At 36.1% G+C, this 22,705-nt stretch overlaps 1 protein-coding gene, 1 long non-coding RNA gene and 1 pseudogene across 2 annotated transcripts in view; 1 reads left to right on the top strand and 2 right to left on the bottom strand.

The window, feature by feature from the left end:
• Nucleotides 1–22,705, top strand: part of LOC145722562 (uncharacterized) — a 347,599-nt gene that overhangs the window by 73,518 nt on the left and 251,376 nt on the right. The window lies entirely within an intron of this gene.
• Nucleotides 1–22,705, bottom strand: part of LOC145722501 (uncharacterized) — a 164,556-nt gene that overhangs the window by 29,768 nt on the left and 112,083 nt on the right. The window lies entirely within an intron of this gene.
• LOC102746171 (ER membrane protein complex subunit 4 pseudogene) lies at nt 18,788–19,765 on the bottom strand (annotated as a pseudogene).

Genomic DNA, 22,705 nt, shown 5'->3' with positions numbered 1-22,705 from the left:
AGCACTTGCCAACTGAAATATAGAGACTGGATGAGGTGAGGTATCTCATGGTTTGTGGAGTAAGAGAAAAACAAGGAACAGAGCACCAAGGAACACCAATATTTAGTGGATATAAAGAGGAAAAATAATAAAGATAATTTGGAAGAAACAAAACAAACGAAAAGATAATTTGGGATGGATGGGACAGTCAAGAAGGAGGATGAAAGTCTCAGTGAAGGGAAGGAATAAATTGTTTCAAGATGGGTTAGGCCGGTGATGGGTATTAAGGAGAGCACATACTGCATGGAGCACTGGGTGTTATACGCAAACAATGAATCATGGAACACTGCATCAAAAACTAATGATGTAATGTATGGTGATTAACATAACATAATAAAATTTTTAAAAATGTAAAAAAAAAAGAATAAAGGCATAGATAAAATCATATGTTGTAATAAAACAAGTAAAATTATTCCAAGAGTATATATCAGTTCTATTTTTCTTCCTTGTGGAGAAAGCACTGTTAATGAAGTGCAGTAGTACTGTTCAGTTTCAGGAGTGTAGAAAGTATAAAATTCATGCAGAACCTAACACAATATTATCTAATCAATAGACATTTAGAATATTATTTCTACCAGCAGTGTATGAAAGTTCAGTTTTTTCTTTCTTTCTTTTCTTTTTTCTTTTTTTTTTTTTAGATTTTATTTATTTATTTGAGAGAGAGAGAGCACACTAGCGGGGCAGAGGAGCAGAGGGAGAAGCTGACTCCCCACTGAGCAGGGAGCCCGATGCAGAGCTTGATCCCAGGACCCTGAGATCATGACCTGAGCTGAATGAAGATGTTTAATCGACTGAGCCACCCAGGTGCCCCAAGGGTTTCAGTTTTTTTCTTAACACTTGATATGGTCAGTCTCCAAGTTAAGCCATTCTTATAGATATCTAGTAGTAGCTCATGGGTTTAATTTGTGACTAATGATATTGGCTATCTTTTCACATGCATTTTTACCATCTTTATATTTTCTTTGGTGAAGTGTCTGAAGATTTCACCCATTTTACTTTTGGGTGCTTCTTATTATTGAATCTTGGGAGTTCTTTATATACTCAATATATAGGTTATTTATATGATATGAAAATACCTTCTTCTAGTCTGTGGGTTATCTTTTTACTTTCTTAATGTCTTTTGAAGAACTTTTAAATTTTAATGAAATGCAATTTATTATTTTTTAAAACTCTACAGATTATTGTTTTGGTCATGTATCTAAGAAATATTTGCCTATCTTGTTAGTGATAATGTAAAATGGTACAATTACTTTGGAAAACTAATTTGGCAATGTCTTTAAAATTTAAACACATCTACCATATGCTCTAGCCATTCCAGTTCTAGGTGTTTACCTAAGAGAAATGAAAGTATATGTTTGCACAAAGACTTACACATAAATATTCATAACAACTTTATTTGTAATAATCAAAACTGGAAATAACCCAAATATCCATCAACAGTTGAATAAATAAATTGTGGCATATCCATGCAATGGAATATTACCCACCAATAAAATATAACAAGTTATTTTAATACAACTTTAATATCCAACTGGATGGGGGGAGAATAATTACAAGAGGCATGAGGAAATTTTGGGGGATGACTGAATATGTTTATTATCCTGATTGTGGTGATGTTTTCATGCATGTATTTTGGGTCAAAATTGTACATGTGCAGTTTATTGTTTGTTGATTAACCCCCAACAAGGTTGTAAATATTATTTCTACACTCCAACATCACAAATATACCAACTCAAAAGAAAAAAAAATCCTGCTTGTTCTTGTGATTTGATCAGATAATTTGCTTGAAATCATCAGGCATCATCAGTTTCATGGATTTGTTCAGTAGTTTTTCACTCAGAATGTGAGAACTCTGAGAACTGATAATGAAGCCTGGAGAATGTGGTAACAAGTTGCAAAATATGTCCCCTTTTGCCTTGAACTCTCACACACTAAGTTGGAATCGCTGCGTTCAACAGAAAATACCTCTCCCTAGTTTCTAAATAAACTTCCAGGAAATGATATTAAATATATATTTTTTTTGGTCTCTTTGTAAAGATCTGTTTTTCATGGATTTGGAAAATAGATTTTTTTTTTACAATGTTTTGTTTTCTAATAAAATTTTCCCAGAAGCAGATGTCTTAGCAAAATTATATATTGGAAACACTGAAAAATGACTTCACATTTGCAATTTTTAAAACATGTTTTAATATTTCACAAGTCTTTCGAGTCCTTTGGTTTCTTGTATGTAGTGTTTTTAAAAGAAACTTCATCTCAATTTTCTTCATCTTAAACATTTGTTGTAACCGTAGTACTTCTAATACCATTTTTAAAAAGATTTTTCACACTTTTGCCTTTTGTTGTGGGACATTTAATTTAAAAACATTCAATTAGCAAAGTAAAGTTCACACGATGGGCTTAAAGTTATGTTATCTTTAACTAAAAAATAATCATTTCTTTGATTGAAACTTTTTAATAGTTTAGGATAAAGTAAACAATTCTCTCTCTGGTCCTGAGGGATTGTGATCAGAAGTAAAAGAAAGGAAAATCAGTCCCTCAGTCTTCTAACAGTTTTATATACCAAGGAAGTAATGGGATGGAGGCAGGATGAGCACATATTCCTGTTTGCCTGGGACGGTCTTGGTTTACAGTTGTTGACGGGGGGGGGTTGGTTGTTTTTGTTGTTGTTGTTATTGTTGTTGGCATAAGTATCAGTAGCTGTATCTTTAATTTCAAGATTATCTTTGTTTGAATGATGTAGTGGATCGGATCTCCTTCACTGGGCTGGGGCGCCTACCCCACAGTGGTCATCAAGGGCTGGTTGCTGAAAACTCACAGCCGGTCCTTCCCAGGAGAAATGACCTCAGCTGAATCAGGTTCAACATTATGGGGAGGTTATGCTCCACTTTCCTGGACTCCATCCCCAAGCAGCCAGAGTCTGAAAACCGACTAATGAAGCCAGGTTGACTCCCTTGCTCAAGGTAGGACCAACTCTATGATTCCAACTCTATGATTCCAACTCCGCATTGAATCAGACTAAAACTAGTCCCTAGCTGAGACCACATCCCTGTTTGTGTTTGTTTTCTACTTTCTACTTCTTCCCTTACTCCCTTTTTCCTGAGATTTCTTGACCAATAAATTACACAGGAATCTTAGGTGCTGCTTCTAGAGAACCTGACCAAGATGTGCTGGAATTTGTACCCCCAAGCTGTAAAGATGGGACTCAGGAGTTGGTTAACTTGGTGGCTGGATGGCAATGAGAGCCCAGTCACTGGTGGAAGGCAGAGTTGGTAGTCTGTGGCTTGCTTTGGCTTTGTGATTGCTTTAAGAGCTTATCAAATAAATGGAAACTTAAACATAATAATCTATTTGATAACTTTAATTATACTTTTATCAGTATCTACTAAAATGAAAAGGAAATTATAGTTAAATGTCATTTTATTTCTGAGTATATTCTCTAAATATCCTATTATCTTAATATTCTGAAATGATTTTAATTATATCAAATTTGAAAAAAAAACTTAGTTTTCTAAGAAGATCCCTAAAGGTAATGACTAATAACCAGATTTTCATAAACTCTGTCTACCTGATAAAGAAAATAATTTAATATATTTTTAATTTGATTCAAAAAGTATTGCAGCTGAATGCCAAACATATAATCCCTATATGTGTTTCTACAGAGTGGTGCCAGATGATCATTTTATGGGAAAATCAAAAAATACATTGTTTGATTAAAACAACTCCGTTTGGGCTAGAAATTCTGGACAGAAAAAATAATGAGATTGATATATTAATGCAAAGAAATAGAAAAAGAGAACCAGCATATATGCCGTTATTGTGAGCCTTTCCACTTAAAAATTTGATGTAAATATCTCTGAGAACCTCTTCAGACTGCTCTATAATCATGATTTTCCATCTACAATCTTTGAGTGCTAGAGCTCCCTCACTGGATTATCATTTGCAAACACAGGACAAGAAGCGGGGCCCTAGGCTTTCCATTCTGTATTGAATGAGAGCAGATTCATTTTTATTTACCCAAAACACTGAACTTCTAAATAGGATTACATTTGAGGAAAGAAATAATTACACTTGAAAACCATTACCTTAGTTGATAGCTAGTCAAGAGGAAAATGATTATAGACTTTTGTCTCAATTGATTTTATCTGCTAAACTGGGTCTTTTGTTTAGAGTAACAAGTTAACTACCTCATCATTACACCTTAATGTCGTTTGCAAAGATCCTCATGTTGTGTCTCCCTTTGCTGTATCTCCTACTACTTTCCATTACAAGCCTTCTGCTCTCTGTCAGATTAGTGTCCTGACTATCCCCTGCCGCAACTGTGTTTACGGCCAGCCCTATAATCCTGCCCGCACTGATGTTCTTATCTGGAGCCTTTTCCAGGTCACACAGGTCACTTTCTTGATGGCCTATTGTATATATTGCCCATATTACATATATCCACTAATCCACCATTTTCATATATTTCCTCCTTAGTTTTGACTAAATAGCAGCCATGTCTTGTCATGTAGACCGCTGGAACCCACATGGAAATTCAATAGGTAAATGTCCATTGATCGATTTCTGTATTACACCTATATCCATACATTCTGAAACTCTTGCCTCCTAAATTAGGTTAGAAGATTTTTGCTCTTTTTAAAAAAATAAATTCTAATTTTGAAACAATATCGAAGTTACAGAAGAGCTGCAAGTACAATGCAAGAGCTTTTCCCCTGAACGATTTGAGGAAAAGTTGCCAACCTGATGTCCAATCACCTCCAAATATTCTGTGTATTCCTTTTTTTTATGTTATATGTATTATATATTATATTCACACAATAAAGCCAGAGAAAAGAAAATGTTATTAAGAAAATCATTGGAAAGAAGAAATACATTAACAGTGCTGTACTGCAAAAAATCCATGTGTAAGTGGACTTGCACAGTTCAGACCCGTGTTGTTCAAGGGTCACTTGTAAATCAGAAAACAAGATGTCCAAAAATGGTATCATTTCAAGAGCCATTAGGACAGAATTGTTAACACTATTGATGCTATGTGAGGTAAGTCTATATATATTTCCATTTATTTAGATTTTCTCTAGTGACATTCCATAAATTTATATGCATCTTTCTATGAAGGATTGCCCTTTTTCGTTAGAGTTATTCCTTTTTTTTTTTTTAATTTAGTGATTCATCACTTACATGTAACAACCAGGGCTCATCACAACGAGTGCTCTCCTTAATACCCATCACCCATCTAGCCCATCCCCCATTCACCTCCCTCCATCACCCCTCAGTTTGTTCTCTATTGTTAAGAATCACTTATGGTATGCCTCCCTCTCTCTCTCTCTTTTTTTTCTTCCCATATGTTCATCTGTTTTGTTTCTTTTTTTTTTATTAAGATTTTATTTATTTATTTGACAGAGAGAGAGAGCGAGAGAGGGAACACGAACAGGGGCAGAGGGAGAGGGAGAAGCAGGCTCCCCGCTGAGCAGGGAGCCTGATGTGGGACTTGATACCAGGACCCTTGGATCATGACCTGAGCCAAAGGCAGACACTTAACGACTGAGCCACCCAGGCGCCCATTTGTTTTGTTTCTTAAATTCCATGTACGAGTGACATCATATGGTATTTGTCTTTCTCCACGACTGACTTATTTCACTTAGCATAATACACTCTAGCTCCTTCCACCTTGTTGCAAATGGCAACATTTCATTCTTGGTGATGGCTGAGTAATATTCTGTTGTGTGTGTGTGTGTATATATATACATACCACATCTTCTTTATCTGTTCATCAGTTGATGGACATTTGGGCTCTTTCCGTACTTTGGCTATGGTTGATAATGTTGCTATAAACATTGGAGGGCAATCACCCCTTTGAATTGGTATTTTTGTATACTTTGGGTAAATACACAGTAGCACAATTGGTGGATCATAAGGTAGTTCTATTTTTAACTTTTTGGGGAACCTCCATACTATTTTCCAGAGTGGCTGCACCAGTTTGCATTCCCACCAACAGTGTAAGAAGGTTCCCCTTTCTCTGCATCCTAGTCAACTCCTGTTGTTTCCTGTGTTGTTAATTTTAGCCATTCTGACTGGTGTGAGGTGGTAACTCATCATGGTTTTGATTTGTATTTCTCTGATGATGAGTGATGTTGAGCATCTTTTCATGCCTGTTAGCTATCTGGATGTCTTCTTTGGAAAAACCTCTATTCATGTCTTCTGCCCATGTCTTAACTGCATTTTTTTTTTTAAAGATTTTATTTATTTATTTGACAGAGAGAGACAAAGTGAGAGAAGGAACACAAGCAGGGGGAGTGGGAGAGGGAGAAGCAGGCTTCCTGCTGAGCAGGGAGCCCAATGAGGGTTCAATCCCAGGACCGTGGGATCATGACCTGAGCCAAAGGCAGATGCTTAATGACTGAGCCACCCAGGCGCCCCTGCATTATTTGTTTTTTGGGTGTTGAGTTTGATAAGGTCTTTATAGATTTTGGATACTATCCCTTTGCAAATATCTTCTCGCATTCTATAGGTTGTCTTTTAGTTTTGTTGATTGTTGCCTTCGCTGTGCAAAAGCTTTTTATCTTTCTAGTGTGTATTTCTTACAAAGAGTTTCTCTCACATAATTATAACGCAACCATCAATCTTAGGAAATTAACACTAATACATTTCTATCATTTAAATCTTAGACCCCATTCCAGTTTTGCCAAGTGTCTCAATATTGTCCTTTATAGCAAAGGTTTTGGTTCAGAATTATGTGCTGTATTTTGTTTTCATGTCTCTTTAGTCTCTATGATACTTTCAAAGATTATAGTTCTATTATTTTGCAAACTGCCCATAAATTCAGGTTTGTTTGATATTTCCTCATGATTTAATTCAAATTATGCATCTTTGGGAGGAATATCACAGAAATGATGCTGTGTTCTACTCATTGCTTTCTATTATGTGTCACATGATTTTAATGTTCCCTAACATTATTGGTATATACTTAGATCACTTGATTAAGGATGGTATCTGCCAAGCTTTTCCACTATAAAGTTATTCTTTTTCTCTCTTTAATTGGTAAGCGTATCATGGGGAGTTTTTTTTTCAGATTTATATATTTGAGAGAGAGAGAGCACGAGCAGGAGGGGCGAGGGAGAGAGAATTGCAAGCAGACTCCACCCTGAGTGTAGAGCCCAATGCAGGGCTTGATCTCAGGACCCCGAGATCACAACATGAGCTGAAACCAAGAGTCAGGCACTTAACCTGTGACACCTAAGCACCCCTCATGGAGAGATATTTTTAACTTCGTAAACATCCAATTCCTTATGATAGTTTTCATTTGTTACTTTACATGTAACAATATGAACTCATGGTTTCCTATTTTATTCAATGGGTCATAAGACATTACTATCATTATTTATTTTGATTCTCAATTTGTATCAGATGTGTCCACTGAAGATGCTTCAAACTAGCTTCTGTAAATTCTTGAATATCCCTATCATTCTTTGAGTCCTTGTTGTCTGGCATAAAATGATGTTCCAGGTACACCTTCTATTCTCCTTGCCCAAGGCCTGGGCTCAGCCATTTCTCCAAGGAACCCTAGTTCTTGCAAGTGGAGAATGATAGTTAGAAGCCAGATTTAAGTGGAAGGTGTACTCTTGTTATTAGGCTATCGTTGCTTGCAGGCCATTCTGGAGGATAGAACTTAGAGTATATATACTCTATATTGATGGTTGTGTTATAATTATGTGAGAGAAACTCTTTGTAAGAAATACACACTAGGAAAACAAAAAGCTTATATATATACCCATACACATTTTATATCTACATTTGAATCTGTCAACATATATTGAAAACAGCACATTTCTTATCATCTTCAATTCCAACCCAAACCACAAGATTCATTCTACCTTTCTCTAATTTAGTGCTTGTAATTCTTTTCTCTGGCAATACCAATCTGGTCTCCATTATCCTTAATATATTTAATTTGCTCAGTACCCCATATGTAACCAGTTTTCCATTACTGCTTGCACCCCATTCCCTATTAACACTGCTTTGCCTGATTTCTTACACTTGCCCCCCTTCCCCCTCTGGACTTTCTCTTTGCTGGGCTCAGGCTCTGACTCCTCCCCAGTCCAGGCTACCTCCATAAGAGTACCCACTTTCTCACTGTTTCATCTGCACTACTCATATCTTCTCTACACAGTTGTCCTCTGACACCCACAGTTGGCTTCCTCTCCACATGGATACCTCCTTTACTATTTGGGCTCTGTCACCCCACATCAAACTTTTCCCATGTGTGGTTAGCCTCATCACTCCCACTGGACTCTGACACCTAATGACAAGCTGTCCCTTTACAAAGATACCCTCCTCATCCTGCTCAGCCTCTAAAACCCTAAGCCAGGTCACCTCTTCACATGGATTATTTCCCTCTCACCTTGTTTAGACTCTGACCCCCCTCTCCAAACTTTCCCTTTGTCCCCCTGTTGGGCTTTGATAGCCTACACTGCTCACTCATGACACATAGCTGCTTTCCTCACCTGCTTGGTCCTCAGCACTCCACACCAGGCTCTGCCTCCACCTAGATTCCTAACTTGCCCTGCCTGGCTCCAGAGCGTTGGGACTGAATTATTCAGGAAGGAAATAGGAGGAGAGAGCAAAAGGAAGAAGAGAGATCTTTGATCTTTTTGCTTGCTTATAGTCACCCCAAATTTCCTCTTTCTGTTGTTTTTGTTTCTCTGTCCAAGGAGTCACTTCCAATTTACTTTGGTACTCTTATCCCAGTGAAGCTTTTGTCTTCCTAAGCAATGATCTCAACCCTAGCTTCTCTATTATGTATTATTATTATATGAAAGGCATTGTCAGATGAAACTTGACATCCTGGGTGTTTAATATATACTATTTAATTTTAATTCATACCAATGTAAGAAATTATTGGCTTAGCATAATGTGCTCTGATTTGCATACTCTCACTGAGAAGTAGAACCCTGCAGGAATTGGTAGTATGTATCCTTATTTTATTCATTTTATTTCTTCAGGATGTTTTTATATTACACTGCAGCAATACTTTAAAAGAGAGAAAAATTCAGCCCATCAACCAGTAAATGATTTTAATGAACATGTGACTTTTATCCCCACTGAATTGACTAAAGTCATCTATTATTTGGCATTATCTACTTATATCCTTATAGCAGTGAAATGCTCAAATCATTGTGAGAGCTAAAATAAATATACAATAAAAATGTAAATACAAAGAGGTAATTTTCTCAGGTAGGCAATATTTCTAAAAATGCTTTTTACTATGTTTATTCTTCATATAATTACAGTGGGAAAAATATATACACATAAAATTAAGGTTTATAATATAGTTTTAATGATGTTTAAGGAAGTATTTGGGATTCTGATATAAACATATGTTCTAATCACTCCAATATTTATTCATGTCCAAAGTAACAAAGACACCACATTCTAGATAGTTTCCCATTGTCAGGCACAGTTACCCTGCAGATAGAGCAGAATTCTAATGTGATAACTTAAGAAAATAAAGGATGTTTGAATAGATATGCTGCTTTAAGTAAGAGTGATATGATTACCTAAATGCATATTATCTTTTTCATGGAAAGACAACCTTTGTTGGCTTCCTCTACTATGAGTGAACAGAATTTCTTTCTCACTAATTTTAATCAAAAATAGTCCAGTGACTGGCTGAGCTCCAATGGCTGAAACAAACCAAAGATTCCAAGTTATTTGAATTGCATCTGATGACAAAAGTCATAAGATTTGCTCCACAGATGCAAGCAATGCATAGGAATGAGTGGAGAGGGAAGGAGATAGTTTTGAGGTACATTGTTTGTGTCAAGTGCCATGATAATTATTTTATATGTTATTTCATTTACTTCTCAGGCAACCCTGATAGTTACCTTTAATCTCAAATAACAGCAAATGCATAGAGAAATTAAGTTACTTTCTTGATCGGTGTATTTTATAATAGATACCATCTGGGGCAAACAAAGCAATGTAAATGGCAGCTCCTGGAGATTGCATTTGGTGGCCCCTCATAAGCATCAAGCACAACTTAGTCTCTTCCTCAACTTTTCAAGACATCAGTTTCCTTCCTAAACAAGCTTCTTATAATCATGCAAGAGGTTTGTAGGGCTTTATGAATGTTAAGGAAAATCAAAATCAGAAATTATATTTCTAGTTGAGTTTGCATATAAGATTTTCTTCAATTAGGAAATTGGCTAAAAATAAGAAATAATATTATATGGAATAGCAGAAATTCACTCAAAAGTTATTTATTAAATTTTCTAATCTTACATTAATAGAAAAAAATCCCCTTTTCCTTGAACATCTTCAGCTGTAGAACAGTGATGACTTTTCTTTAAAGGTTGCAATAGTGAATGTAAAAATTGTTTGATTTTATAATCTTGTGTGGCTAAGAATTGTAAACATTTTCATTTCTTCAATATGCCTCCTCTGTATATTTCATTATATTCACCACTGATCCTACATTAGTGTTGGTGACGGGCTTTGACAGGTGCCTAATACTGTCTTTTAAAATGTTACTAATGTTAAACTCAGCTGGACTTAAAGGTTGTGCTTCAAATTTCACTTTACTTCTCCCAAATTTTTCTTCTAAAATGACAACTCCTAAAGCTATCTGTAGCTTGGTTTTCTGGGATCGGTTTGTGAAATTAATGTCAGTTAAGAAGCTATATACAAGTGCTTGAAAGAGAGGTAGAATTATTAGAGTGGTATTTAATCAAGAGATGGTCATTGTCACCTGTGTGTGATATTTTTATATTCCATCTACTTGTGATTGTGTCCCTACCACTCTTATGTACCAACATGTACTCACACATTATACATAATACATAGCCACACACACACACACACACACACACACTCTGTGGCTTGGATTCTTGTTTTACAACCCCTTGGTCTTAGCAGTCAAGCAGCCTTGGGCAAATCACACTTCCAGAATTTAGTTTTCCTCATTGAGCAATAAGAAAAGGGCATACTTAATTTTATTATGTAATTATAAGGATAAAGTGAGTTAATATATGGAGACAGCTTAACATATAGTCAACAAAAACTTTAGTTATCAACACAGGATTTGTTAACTATCCTGTATGACCTGGCAATGGATTATATCAAATTTATTATGTTATAGTTTATAATTATTTAAATGTTTAATGTGTATTGATTTTATCTACCTCATTATATTTTATGTCCCTGAAGGCAGTTGAGGTATAAAATTCATTTATGGGAAGAATCATTGAGATACTGAGTTTTGGAGCTAAGAAAGGGTTTTAATCTCTATAACACTATTTAGAAAAATTATTCAAGTCAATTAAATATTTGTTTATGTGAACTAAAAATGTGTAGTTAACAAAAGAATTCCAATTAATTCATATTTTGGTATTATAGGGATATCATTGGAGATATTTTGAAAGACTAAGATTTTGCTTACAGCTGAATTTGAACTTGAGTACAATTTAATAAAATCAGAATTTTCAAAATTTAGGGTAAATGTTTGTTGGGTTATGAACATTTATTTTAAGCATTATAGCTACAAATAGACATTGGTCCAGACTTTGCTAAACACCATTATTTACCAACTTCCAACCTTATTTGACCAAAGACCAAAGATATACTCTTGAGCTAAAAGGAAAGCTCTGTTTCAATTATTAAATTTGTATTATTAAAATTAAATTGTATTATTAAATTGTGTTATTAAAATATTAAGTTTTAGGACTACCTTTTTCCTATTTGGGAAGAAATATCACGTGATTCTATAGCACAAAACAGTAAATTTATTTAATTATTTCTTAGATACAAATCTTCAAAATGAGTCCCAGATGTTGTATCTTAATAAACAAGAACGCTATTACATAATTAAACAACTTCAAAGAGCACTTGTTGAACTGATTCTCCTTTTGGACTCCCTATACTTGATGACAGCAATGAAAATATCATTTTAGCTCTTCTTTGAAAATTATCAACCCTCATGACATAAAAAAAGACATTGAAATGCAAGATAAATATGTATATGCATATATAAAATTAGTATAGCTCTGTAAATATGCACACACATATAAATACACGCAATTGGTTTTGCTATAATCATTTATGGGTAGCAAATATTCTTGGCGATAGGATCAGTGTTACTGATTTTTCCTTTTGCCTTAGGCTTCAGGATGACTCGGCAGGTCATGATTACTGATTCAATCTTTATTTAGCCTTTTGATATTTTGTTCACCATGGCTTATTTTGCCTGTATTTTGATTTTTTTTAAAAAACATGCATTGCATTAAAATATTATTTCTATTGTTTAGGAGATAACTTTAGTTTACTTCATCTCCACCCCTCATAATATAGATCCTTAGTACTGAATTCTGTTATTATTGGTCATCTGTTTGCTTTGAAGCACTTGATCCTCTTTATTATTGATAACTAACTTCCTGTTTCTCTGCAAGCATCTGAGTTTGTGTGCCTGCTTCGTTCATTAAATTTAGGAAAGCTGCCCATTCCAAGCACTATCAGCTAAATGGTGCTCATGGTTAATCTCAGGGTTTCTTTGTTCTAAGTGCTATCAATGGTATCTACCAAGTTTACTGGTAAGCAAAACAAGTTTTCAGAAAATACTAAGTGTATCTTCTTAAGAAGAATTTACAGTGGACCTTGTATACCCTACATTCCAACAAAAGATGATTATGTATTTCCATGAAAATACAAATTTTACAAAGAATTATCTGTGTTACTGTTTCACTTGGACACTCAACTGTTGAAAATCATCCTTTCAGGAGTTTGATGGTTTTGTTTCTTGGGGTTCTGAGTGACTGATTTTAACGGCGATTTTAGAAAACATTATTGGATAGCTGTTTAATAAGCTGTGAAGTAGTAAAGCCACCAGCATTTCCGTAACTTTCTATTGTATTAGTTACTTGTTCTTTGACATTTTTGTCTTGAAATGACCTTGCTGTTAGATGAATCACCTTTGGAATAACCAATGCGGCAATAAGGTGGTGTAAAAAATATGGGTAGATGCATTTGACACCTTCTTATTTATGTTGCAACTGAGGCCCTCACTTTCATTCCTTTTTAACATTATCACCTGCCACGACCACAGACTCACTCTACACAGGTGAGCAACATGGTCCAAATGTGTCATTTTTCACAGAAATTAGGAACAGACATGCTTAAATGGGGGATAATGGCAAAAGTATTAGAAATTTTAACTCTAAATGAGTCTTTCCATTTAAATTTTATATACAATTTTTTTTTTTTTGCATTTCAGTTTCTTTTATTTATTTATTTATTTTTTTATTTATTTTTTTATTCTTATGTTAATCCCCATACATTACATCATTAGTTCTAGATGAAGTGTTCCATGATTCATTGTTCGTGCACAACACCCAGTGCTCCATGCAGAACGTGCCCTCCTCAATACCCACCACCAGGCCAACCCATCCTCCCACCCCCCTCCCCTTTTATATACAATTTATATATAAATTTTATATACAGAGGAACAATGTGGACTGGAGGCTTGTGAGAATTCATAAGAAGGGCTTAAAGGGTGCTTAAACTTAGACACAGTCAAGGAAACCTAACTCCTGTTTAATAAAATGGTTCCAGGCACTGTGGAAAGTCTTACCAATAAAATGAACTCTGTCTTCCTTTGGGATGTGCTGTATCACTTACCAACCAGCATGCCAAACAGGATTTCAAAAGATTACAAAATACATTGTTGTATTTTAAACCATTTATGTTAAAAGCTTTACCTCCTTTAACAATAAAAAAGTGGTAATTGTGCCTAGACATTGAATGTTACATTTAGAATATATACCACATATATTAATACTCTTTCTCTCATCACTACTAAGTATAAAAACCCCAGAATTGCCTCTGACAAGGCACCCAGTGGGGTTTTCTCAAATATAATTTGTAAAAATATTGGACATTGTGAGTCACTTCTTCCTTCAACAAAAGCAATTTTTTATTGCTTCTGGTTACTTCATACTACTAGTTTTCCTTTGACTTCCTGGGTTAAACTTGGTTGTTTTGTATGTGAGAGTTCCTTAGATAATAGCATTATTCAGAATTTTATCTTTGGACTCTCCTCTCCTTCCCTTTCCTCTCCATCACTCCCCAGGTTTCCCTGTCCTGTACACTATCTCTTGGTAATCCTACTCTCATGGGCTATATGCTTGTGACTACCTAATCCATATCTCTAGCTCAGAATCTGCTCCCTAGATCCATCTATCTGCAACTACATACAAAAATCTTCCCCTGGATGTGTTGCAAATACCCACATTCAATCCCAAAGTGCTCCTCCTCCGAGTTCTTCCATATAGTAAATGACATAATTCCTACGCCCACTTTCCCAAACCAAGAATCTGAAAGCTATGCTGAATTCTGTCCCTGAATCATTCCATCAAATTCTGTCCATTGTGCTCCTTCTTAAGCTCTCAAATTGGTCTGCTTTTTGCAGTTACCATACCACCACCTTAATTTTGCTTTTATTGTTTCTCAGATTACTAGAACAGTCACCTAGCTCCAGATTCCCTGCCTTGAGTTTTGTCACTCCCCAAGCGCATGTCCACACTGCCCAGAATCATGCTTCTGAAGTCTTCATGGAGGCCTTCTTGAACTGGCCTGTTCTCACTTTTCAGTGAGAAGTTTCTATCTACCCAGCATCTCACTATCCCCTCCTATCCATCAAAGTGATCATCAAACCTGTTATTTCCTATCACTTTCTCCAGGCCTTTGGCCATGCTATTTATAACACATTCTTTATCCCTCTTCCCTGGGATAACCTCCACTTGTTGTGTAAGGTTCAGCTTCAGAGTCCTACCTTCAGGGAAGAAACCTTGACTAGTAATCTATAAATGCCTTGGCTGGCCCTCCTCTCTGCACCCACAACACTTTGCGCTTCTCTTTGTTATTTTATTGTATCTACCAGATTCTTTGTCTGCTTTCCCAACAGAAGACTCAAGGGTAGTAGATAGGAGACCTTTGAGGAGCAATTCTGATCACATGTATAACTCCTGCCAGATTGCCAAAGGAAAGGATTTGGACAGAAGAGTCTCAGAAAGCAACTGAAATCGCCCCTAATCATTGTGGGGGCAAAAATGATCAAGTTTGGGGTTGGGAAATGAGACCCATTTGTGTTCACTAGTAGGTACAGCCAACTCACATATTGTGTTACATTGTACAGCACATTTTTTAGCATTTTCTTACTTGGAGATTGTTTTGAAATATGTGTTTTGTCTCCTCATTCATTTTAAGCTCCCTGTGGTAGAAGACTTAATCTCTACCAGATATAACATCAGAGGTCAGGCTCCAGAGTTGAAGAGTCAGGTTCCAGTCCCAGAAATTATAACAATCCCATGTGAATGTATCAGTAAAGTGATCATAGGATGGTGATCAGTGAAATATAAATGGACTGTAACTGAGAACTGTAGTTTGGGGTAGAGATTAAAAATGTTCTAAGGAAAATTTTAAAGAAAATGAATAAAAGAAAATGTTAAAGAAAATAAGTTTCAAGTTTTTATATTGAAAAACAATTGAAAAAGACATAATCATGTTAGTGTTGAATTGCATATTTGTGTTAATTCATGATTTAAAAAAGAAACTATTTTTTTTAAAGATTTTATTTATATATTTGACAGAGAGACACGGCGAGAAAGGGAACACAAGCAGGGGGAGTGGGAGAGGGAGAAGCAGGCTTCCCGGGGAACAGGGAGCCCGATGCGGGGCTCGATCCCAGGACCCTGAGATCATGACCTGAGCTGAAGGCAGATGCTCAACAACTGAGCCACCCAGGCGCCCCATAAAAAAAAAAACAACTATTTTTTTCAGTGTTATGACCATGTGGTTACTTACAGTAGCACCCTGCTCATCACTGGTATTCATTGGGAACAATCACATATAGATTCTTTGGCCTATATATTTGATCCCTTTTTTTTCATATTTGATCTCTAATACTATTTATCCTTTATAAGAAACAAGTATCTTTGGAGAGTAGCTAATTTCATGTCTCAGGGTAGGAAAAAAATCAATCTGGGTTTGAAAATCTTGTTTTTGCTACAAATTTTTCTTTCAGAAAATCTCAAAGGGTACAAAAAGGTAACACAGTCAGCATAAAGAATTCCCAGGTCAATTTGTGATGCTCGAATACCCCAAATAAGATAATAAGAATAAGAATTATAATTAAATGGAAAGTTGAGGTTGTTATACGAATCATAAAGTTGCTTCAAAGAAAAATTTATAGAGCATGCATGTTGCAGGCTTGTTGTAATATAAAGGAAGGGTAACTATAGTAGGATATGCTTAATGTAAAACTTATTTTTAGTGAGCAGAAGAGTTTTAACATATAGACCTATTTTGTATCTTTTATTAAGTGTATGCCAACTTACAACATGTAGCTTGAATCTCTAGTTGTGTAAATAGGGTTGTGAAAAGTTTTACTTCTCAGGTACTGCATAAAATGGCTGTAGAATTCCTGAGAATGCCTGGTATTTAAAGCTGTTTTGTTTTGTTTTCCTTCATTGGTACTTTTGTGAGTTTCTTCAATGCCCATGGTGAGAACATTAAGCTATTTGTGTGTGTGCGTGTGTGTGTGTGTGATGTTGGTTACTCATCTTCCTCTAGCTAGCTACTTTCCTTATCCTTAGCCCTGCATTTCTGATGGTCCAATATGCAGACTCTCTCCTTTGAGGTCCCATTTTCACTACAGGTGCCCTCTTAGGCAGCATTTAAAATGGCTCCAGATCTGTTTATCCTCACCTATGTGGCTCCACATCTGGTTTATGGGAAATAGTTATTCATCCTTCCCTTAAAAACTTTGGGAGTACAAACTGCCCAATGTAGATACTTCTCCTTTGCTTCTGCTGCTAGAGTTTATAGCCACCAATTGTTCCCTTGTCATTTTTATGACAGGTTTAACAAAAGCTACAACACTCCCTAGCTGCAGATGGCATATGGCAGCTTCTGTGAGAACTCCCATTGAAACCCTGGTCTTTTGACTTGCGACAAAAGGGGAGAGCACACTCAACTCCCCTTCTTTACCGGTTTAGATAGAACTCGGAGCACAGCTGTTCCTCAGGAGCTCCCTCTCACACAGCTCACCAATCTGTTTTCTGGCCTCAGTCTGAATAATGTTTATGTCCTCAGTCAGGACAAGGTCTTTAACTTGTTCTTCGCCATCCTTTTTGAAATGTCTGAATGCTGATCTCTCTCCCACATCATTTTGGGATCTGCAATCTATTGTTTTTGGGTCTCAGATACAATTTCATTTTAATATCCAGTTAGACATGTTTCCCATAATGCTAGTGCATTTGGGACAATATAAGGAAATAGCAAGAGAATGAGTTTTATAACACTGACCAAATTAAACTTTGAAAATGTCATTTTAAAGAAAGGTACCAGGGTACAGACTCCTTATTAGTCACTCAAGGTTTGCATCATTGTGACCCCATGTGGTGACTTCCAACTGATTGGTTGATAACACAAATCGAATACCCTTGGCATGTTTGAGATAATACAATTGTGTGTGTATTGGGGGCTGGGGGAAGTCTTGTAACATTGCTATAATCCAGAACGGTATTAAAATATTTATTATTGTGGGTCACCTGGGTGGCTCAGATGGTTAAGCATCTGCCTTTGGCTCAGGTCATGATCTCCAGGTCCTGGGATTGAGCCCCACGTCAGGCTCCCAGCTCAGTGGGGAGTCTGCTTCTCCCTCTCCCTCTCCCTGTGCCTCTCCCTCTGCTTGTGCTCTCTCTGTCTCTCTTTCTCTCAAATGAATAAATGAGATCTTTAGAAAAATAAAATAAAATACTTATTATTGTAAGTAGCCTAAAAATTATAAGGCTAGAAATAATGAAGAGATAAGCCCACAGGACTGATAGTTTTAAAAAGTAATGCATTTTAAATTATTGTATTTACGTATGTTTTGCCTGCTATTTTAAGTGTTTAAGAAAACTAAATTTTTAGGTTTTGTGGGGTTTTTTTTGTTTCTGTTTCTTTTTTCTTTTCTTTTTTTTGGGGGGACATGGTTAGTAGACACTGTCAGCTCTCTAAAGAGATTATACTCTGCCTCAACGGAATAAATAGTAAAGAATTTGCAACCATCTTTAATCTACCACATTAACTATATGGAACTTTTCCCCCAGAGATTCTTTCTAAAAATTTTAAATGTCTTAACAAATTATTTCTCTACATGAAAACTATTTTATACAGCAAAGTTTAACAGATTGATTATTAATTACATTGCAAGCAATGGTTAGTATGCCTCTTCACAACATAAAAGTACCACAGACACTAAATAATCTTAGCAACAGCTAAAGTGATTACACCAGAAGAAGAAAGTAAAATACAGAAACATAAAATTATATGAAACACCAGGGAACCACTCTTAGAGCCATCTCACTGTTAGTTAACCTTTTCAAGAACTATGTGTAAGACACTGTAATAAGTGTTTTGTCCAGATTGTCTCACTTATTCTTCATAAAACCCAATGAGGTATGTTCTAGTATTGTTTGGACAGTTGCATAATTGTACAGTTGTATATTTATAATTGTGAGGAAATGATAACTTGAATTAAGTAAATTGCCCAAAGTCAAAAGATTAAAAATGGCTGAATTCAGTCCAGGATTCTGGGACTAAACCACAAGGCAAAACCTGGATACTCACAGCTCTGTGTTGAACAAGGATTGTCTTGTACACGCTCCCTTATGGTAGTAACAAGATTAAGGAAGTTTCTGCTTTGTGTGTATTTTTTTTTTTTTAAGCATTGTTCTCAACCATTTGATTTATTGAAAGGAGATGCTGTTTTGGTTCTTGATTTAGCACCAACCATTCTTTTGTTTACATAGAGTTACAGTTTTATTTGTTGTTTTGCTCTGTACTGGAAACATAAATAAAGTTTTCTACATTATTTTCAATCAAGGGTTGTGGTATAGTTTCTTTGTGTGTTTGGCATGATATGTACATTGTCTTTCTGGGATTCATCTCCTCACCATGGAGTAAAGAGAGCTTTGGGTTCTTTTCAGCATGAGTGATAATGTTAAGAATTAGTATGCTGAGAAGGAGCCACTGGGCACAAAAAGAAGGTTGTAAATGAGATCGCAATACATAGGCACCAGGTGCTTCTTTCTCCTGTTCACAGAAGCAGTCCTCCACCACTAAACTCCATCCACTCAGGGGGCTCAATGAAGGCTAACCAGTCTGATGCATGTGTAGGCAACAGTCCCATTGACTGGCACTTATAAACAGCCAATGCCAAACCCATGAGGTTTCCAATGAGATACATCAAACCCTGAAGAAGCTTCAGCATCTTGAAAGTGGCTGAAATGGCCATAAATGCCTGAATGGGCCACCAAGCCATCATATACACCATCATAGTAGGGAAGATGGAGATCGTATTACCTGCCATGTACATGAAGAAGAGGTTCATGGGAATCTGCTTGAGGGGACCCAAGGCAATGTCCCAGCAGCGCTTCTCCACCAGGGTCCGCTCTGTCTCTTGCACGCTGGTATCAGGCATTTGCTTGTCGAAGTAACCGACAGGGTACAGCAAGTCTCCCTGGCCACTGCCCTGGTCACTTCGGCTTCTGCTGCCTCCTCCAGGCCCGCTCAGCTCAATGGCCCCCTGGAAGCTCCGGCCTCGGTTGGCCACCAGGCTCCCCTGGGCCATCATGGCCACGGCCGCCTACCAAAGCTGTGAAGCTCCTTACTCTAAAGCAGGGCCTGGACCCAGGTCCACTGACACTGGCTACTCCTTGGTCTTACTCTGCTGTGTGTATGTTTTAATATTGACTTTTCCTATTAATATGTGGTACTTTCTTCCAGTTCCTTCTTGAGTAAGAGACACACTGATTTTTTTTTTAGTGCTTTCAATTATATCTTGTACTTTTTTAGCTTAATTTTATAAAATTTAGAAATAATTATGTAGAAAAAAATCACCCATTATTTCACTTTCAAGAGTAAGTTGTTATTTATATATTGAACTCTTTATGACCTTTCTTCTACACATTTTCTACATTGTTTACACTGCATTGGCCATTTTGTGGCCTGCTTTGTATTTTTGTTTACCATATCATAAACATGTTCTAATGTTATTGAAAACATTTTAAACATCATATTAAAATTTTTATACTAAAGAACATTTCAAATATACACAAAAAGAGACTAGTACAGTGAACTCCATGTATTTGTTATGCAGTATCAAAGTAGCTAATAATTCATCCAAAACGATTCCTACTCCCCTCTGCTCCAATTCCTACATCATTTCATCTAAACATTACTTTCAGTATTTGAATGTTATTCAATCTCATCATGAACTGCATTTTCCCTATATAAAAAATCTAATTATCATTGAAATCTCATCACAATGTTCCTGACTAGATTAAACACACTGTTCTATGATTATATTAAGAAGAAAAAACGTTATTTGTGCTCTCATATGAACATCTGTGCCATATGAAACTTTCTCTAATTAACTTCCATGCTGCTGCTGAATTCTCTAGCATATACATGACACATTGACATACCAAATCCATTAGGTTAATGAAAAAGCAAGGCTCTGGTATTAATCACTTTTGAAACCATAAAATCATAACTAGTAACTTTGAATACACGTGATAAATTGCAGACACAGTTGAGGGTTCTGAGGCAAGCATTAGAAAGTGAACACACCTTTCATCTTAGAATATTAACAGCTCTGCACGGTAAAAGTTTTCTTTTCATTATAGACTCAATTTGTTTTAACACTTCCATTGGCCCTCACCTTTGCCCCAAATAGTATTTATCAGCCTGATTTACATTTCCTGTCCACGTAATGAAGCTAGTGAAAAATGCCTGCCCTCCAAATACTGCCTCAGAGGCCTTGCTAAAATTCTCTCAATAATCTTTTACATCAGCAAAAATAATTTAGGGGAAAAAAGTCTGTGACAAGAACTAGGGATTGTTTATGAGGTAAAAGAATGTCTTAGAGCCAAATGCAAGGACATCAGATTATGTGACCATAGGCAAAAGTCTGTCAACAATTTCATTTAAAAACCCATTTCTAAAAGGTTTACAGCTCTGCTGATGTGGTTACCATGGGTCCCTATCTAACTTAAAAAAAAAAAATTGTGAACTTTTAAATTACATTTGCCAATCCATTTGGGCTGAGGACTTAAGAAAAAGGACAAAAGTAAAGTATTTTACTCTGAAGCATATTTACTCTTTCTACATTAATTACTTTTCCTGCAAATACGTGCTCATTCTAGAATTGAGATACAAATTAGGAACTATTTTTGCATTGTTCGCTCATTTTGCATTTAATTCTCATCCTTTCTCTCTCTCTCTAGTCCACTAAGTACATGGATGTTAAAATTGCACTCCGGTCCCATGTTATCACTGGTGTAATTTGGTTCCTATGATTTTTATTAACAAATATTTGCTTCCATTTATTGAATGCTTACCATGTGTCAGGCACTTTACAAACTTTACCTCAAAACTTCACCTCACAACCATGTAAGGTAGATGTTACTACTCCTTATAACAGATAAGTGAACTGAACATCAGAAAGATTAAGAAACCCACCTGTGGACACTCAGGTGCTTGGGTTGTGGAAGAGCATAGCTTTGTTTGAATACAAAGCCTATCTATTCTTGAATATTTTCTGAATAGATGATAGAAGGAGCTTGCTCTAATAATGCTCATGTCCTTATGCTACTTTGACTATTGATATAATAAAATACTGTTAATTTCAGTTATATCATTGTCCTCTTTGGAAAATTTATAATTCAGCTAAAGTATATTAAGCTGTCTGTATTTACAGATACATAAAAGTTAAATTTAGAAGCATCTTTAAAAACTAGTTTAGCCCAATACAAAAAAAAAAAAAGTTTTCTTATTCTTTCAATGTTTTGGTTTTAAATCTAAAATATTCTGTAGCTTTGACCTCTGCCAGAGACACGGAAATTAGCAACTACCATCTGAACTCTTCCCATCCCATCTGCCATGTCTAGAAAACTAATTCTAATTTTATAAAAGCAAAAAGAATTTTAGCATCATGGTAATTAATTATTGCTTTTAAAACACTATTAACAAGTCAGGAAACGACAGATGTTGGCGAGGATGCGGAGAAAGGGGAACCCTCCTACACTGTTGGTGGGAATGCAAGCTGGTGCAGCCACTCTGGAAAACAGTATGGAGGTTCCTCAAAAAGTTGAAAATAGAGCTACCATACGACCCAGCAATTGCACTACTGGGTATTTACCCCAAATATACAAATGTAGGGATCCGAAGGGGTACATGCACCCCAATGTTTATAGCCAAACTATGGAAAGAGCCTAGATGTCCATCAACAGATGAATGGATAAAGAAGAGGTGGTATACATATGCAATGGAATATTATGCAGCCATCAAAAAAATGAAATCTTGCCATTTGCAACAATGTGGATGGAACTAGAGGGTATTATGCTAAGCGAATAAGTCAATCAGAGAAAGACATGTATCATATGATCTCACTGATATGAGGAATTCTTAATCTCAGGAAACAAACTGAGGGTTGCTGGAGTGGTGGGAGGTGGGAGGGATGGGGTGGCTGGGTGATAGACATTGGGGAGGGTATGTGCTATGGTGAGTGCTGTGAATTATGTAAGACTGATGAATCACAAACCTGTACCTCTGAAACAAATAATACATTATATGT

The sequence above is a fragment of the Leptonychotes weddellii genome, chromosome 7 (assembly GCF_054177405.1).
Source record: "Leptonychotes weddellii isolate Sample4059 chromosome 7, ASM5417740v2, whole genome shotgun sequence".
NCBI classification, from domain to species: domain Eukaryota; kingdom Metazoa; phylum Chordata; class Mammalia; order Carnivora; family Phocidae; genus Leptonychotes; species Leptonychotes weddellii.
The sequence above is the reverse complement of the archived record's forward strand: the minus strand, read 5'-3'. Positions and strand labels throughout refer to the sequence as shown.